Consider the following 3,841-nt stretch of genomic DNA (forward strand, 5'->3'; position numbering starts at 1 on the left):
CAGACGCTAAGGTGATGGACATCCCAAATACCCTGACTTAACAATTATTATACATTTTATACATGCAACCAAACATCACACCTATCCCATAGATATGTAAAACATTACGTGTCGATTAAAAAAGAAAAATAACGCAAGATGCTCTACTTAGACAGGGCTAGTTTGCTTTAGTATCCACAATTCGTACATCAGTGCCTGCTGTGTACATCTATGGATATCAAAAGTCCCTAATGGGGCTGGGAGTGGTGGCTGGCACCTGTAATCCTAGCACTTTGGGAGGCTGAGATGGGAGGATCCTTTGAGGTCAGGAGTTCGAGACCAGCCTGGTCAACATGGTGAAACCCCATCTCTACCACAAATACAGAAATGGCCAGGTACAGTGGCTCACACCTGTAATCCCAGCACTTTGGGATGCTGAGGCGGGCAGATCATGAGGACAGAAGATCGAGACCATCCTGGCCAACACAGTGAAACCCCGTCTCTACTAAAAATACAAAATATTAGCTGGGTGTGGTGGCAGGTACCCATAGCCCCAGCTACTCGGGGCGCTGAGGCAGGAGAATGGTGTGAACCCGGGAGGCAGAGCTTACAGTGAGCCAAGATTGTGCCAGCCTGGGTGACAGAGCGAGATTCCATCTCAAAATACACACACACACACACACGCACACACAGAAATATATTCAGGAGGCTGAGGCAGCAGAATCGCTTGAACCCAGGAGGCAGAGGTTGCAGTGAGCCGAGATCGCGCCACTGCACTCTAGCCTGGCGACAGGGCAAGACTCCGTCTCTAAATAAATAAATAAGTCTTTAAGGGAAGCCTATATTCCAAGTTGGAATTGTGACCCTCCTTGGTGGGTCTGGCAGCCTAACCCCAATTGTGTTTCCAATACTGGAGATTCAGGAGTTCCAAAATTAGACCAGGTCATGGAGCCTGGATACCCTGATGAAAAACTGCTGCCGTGTTTTAACTTGAGGAAACCTAGGCCAGATACACTCTGCTTCTTAGACTCTTATTTTCATGCTAAAAGTGTACAGTTTAGAGCTGTGCTCTCCTGTATGGTCGTCAGTGGGCACATACAGCCCCTCAATATAAATGAATCCGAATGAAAGAACCACTTCCGCAGTCACACCAGCCACACGTTAGTGGCTACTGTATTGGGCATCACAAAGGTAGAACACTGCCGTCCTCACAGAGAGGTCTACCGGGCTGTGCTGCCTGAGGGCAGCTGTCCAGGCATTCTTTGCTACAGCTTCACCTCCAGCTCCCTGACTTAGAAAAACCTGGGAGGAGAGAGATGCTGTCACCGCATCGAATTCCACGCTGGATTCATCCTTGAGCAGGTGACCGAAGACGCCCAGCGAGGGATGCTCTCCAGGGGTATTTGTCCAGGTGGGGCTTCTCACTGAAAAGATTCTGTCTTTGGAAAAGTGAGATGCAGAAGACACAGAACACTGGAAAACAAGAGGAAGATTCAGGCGGGAGCAAGGTGGGGCAGATGGAGATGAGAGACAGGAGGGCAGCAGGAAAAGAGAACAGGAGTAGCATGTAGAAGATGGAGTCTAGCCGGGTGCGGTGGTTCAGGCCTGTAATCTCAGCACTTTCGGAGGCTGAGGCGGGTGGATCATCTGAGGTCAGGAGTTCGAGACCAGCCTGACCAACATGGAGAAACCCCATCTCTACTAAAAATACAAAATGAGCCGGGCATGGTGACACATGCCTGTAATCCCACCTACTCAGGAAGCTGAAACAGGAGAATCGCTTGAACCTGGGAGGCAGAGGTTGTGGTGAGCTGAGATTGTGCCGGTGTGCTCCAGTCTGGGCCACAAGAGTGAAACTATGTCTCAAACACAAAACAAAAACAAAAACAAAAAAAAAAAAAAACAAAGAAAGAAAAGAAAAGAGAGAGAGAAGCAAGAAAGAAGGGAAGGAAGGAAAGAGAGAGAAAGAGAAAAGAAATGGAACAAAATGAAAAGAAAAGAAAAGAAAAGAAAAGGGAGTCCAGTAGTGTCATCACAAGTAGAAAATTCAAGTGTTACAAAGGATTCTTTCCTTAAGACCTGTGTGTAAAATAACCTACTGGCCTGTAGAGAGGCTAGACCAAGTCCACTGAATGATCTGCAAGACAGAGGATCCCCTGAGGGTCCACTCCCTATGGCCCAGGGAAGCAGGGAAGGACCCCATCTACTCGCCGCCTGCAGGGGGGCTGCAATTGAGTCGGGGAGCCATGGGAGAGAAATTCAACAGAAAGCAAAGACCAACTTTTCCATGCAGAAATTTTAAAAATCTGAAAATGCACGATGCTGGCCAGACTAAGGGAAAGCAGGCACTCCTACTAGTTACTAGCAGAAATGTAAGCTAGAACAGTCTTGTTAGAGGCAATCTGGGCCTTTCTATCAAAACTACACACACATATATTCTTTGCTCCAACCTTTCAACCTCAGAAACTTGCCCTTCAGAGACACTCACCCACGTGTGGAATGATGGATATACCAGGCGATCCACAGCAGCAACAGGTAAAGGTAACACGGAAAGATTAGAAGCAACCTATATGCCCATTGGTGAAATGAGTGGGGCAGGCATTAAACAGGAGGAGGAAGCTCTTTCTATTGGCTAAACTCCAAGGTATGTTATATGATTTAACAAAAGCATCAGTAGCAGCAGCAAGGTGCAGAAGTACAGACGGGACACCTGTGTTCAGAAAAATAACAACTGGGTTAAGGAAAATAAATGGAAACATATTTGGAAATTCCTGGACTACTTCTGGAAGTACCCACAAGAAACTGATCACTTGTTTGCCTCTGTGGAAGGGGACTGAGAGGTTGAGGACAGGAATAGGAGGGAGAATAACTTTTCACTCTACATTTTTTGTACCTTTCAGATATCAGACCTGAGTATATGTTACCTATTCGATAAGTATAAAATTAACAAAGATATACTTTTGGGTATACATATTGAACAAAAATTTTACACTACACCCCCAAACACACTTCTGTCTCTTTTGTTTCTCAAGATAGGGTCTTGCTATGTTGTCCAGGGCTGGAGTGCAGTGGTGTAATCACAGTTCACTGCAGCCTCAACCTCCCGGGCTCAAGTGATCCTCCTGCCTCAGCCTCCCGAGTAGCCAGGGCTACAGGCACATACCACCATGCCTGGCTAATCTTTTTTTTTTTTTTTTTTCACTATTTTTTGTAGAGTTGGAGGTCTCCCTATGTTGCCCAGGCTGATCTCAAACTCCTGGGCTCAAGAAATCCTCCTGCCTCAACCTCCTAAAGTGCTGAGATTACAGGCATGAGCCACCACGCACTTCTTCATCAATGCTACAGTCTCACGGGGAAGGAAGTCAGTGCCTACCAGGTGAGTGGGCCCAGGTTACCAGGGCACGCAGCCCTGTGCTCCCAAGAGGCAACAGGCCCCTCGTTGCGTGCTGCCCTGCGATCTGGTTCCTCAGAAGAGGAGTTCCCAGATACCTGGTCCTCTGCAAATCTGAGCTGTAAACAAGCCTTGGAAAGGTACTCCCCTTACCTAAATCCCAGCCTCAGGGTCCCGTTTCTGACTGGGGTGCCACCACCAAAGGCAGGGTATACGCAGCCACCACTGAGCGATCCTCTGCCTGCTTCTCACTCCAGGGAAGAAAATCAAAGCAGGTCCCATGGCTGCGTCTGATAATCACTATGGACACCACACACAAGCCAGCATCAGGGCTGCGTCCAATTAGCCACCCCCATAACAACGCCATAGCAACAAAGGTAATATTATTGTTCTAAAGAGAAGAGAAAAATCACACACACACACACACACACACACACACACACACACACACTGTGTTGTGTGATAGCTTTG

At 47.6% G+C, this 3,841-nt stretch overlaps 1 protein-coding gene across 1 annotated transcript in view; it reads right to left on the reverse strand.

The window, feature by feature from the left end:
- GAS7 (growth arrest-specific 7) overlaps nucleotides 1–3,638 on the reverse strand; it is a 234,910-nt gene extending 231,272 nt beyond the window's left edge. Inside the window, exon 1 of the mRNA XM_011973163.1 lies at nucleotides 3,524–3,638. The gene's annotated coding sequence lies outside the window, so the exon portion shown is untranslated. The remainder of the gene's footprint in view (nucleotides 1–3,523) is intronic.
- Between the last annotated feature and the right edge of the window lie 203 nt (nucleotides 3,639–3,841).

This window comes from Mandrillus leucophaeus, unplaced genomic scaffold (genome assembly GCF_000951045.1).
Source record: "Mandrillus leucophaeus isolate KB7577 unplaced genomic scaffold, Mleu.le_1.0 Scaffold135, whole genome shotgun sequence".
Taxonomy (NCBI): domain Eukaryota; kingdom Metazoa; phylum Chordata; class Mammalia; order Primates; family Cercopithecidae; genus Mandrillus; species Mandrillus leucophaeus.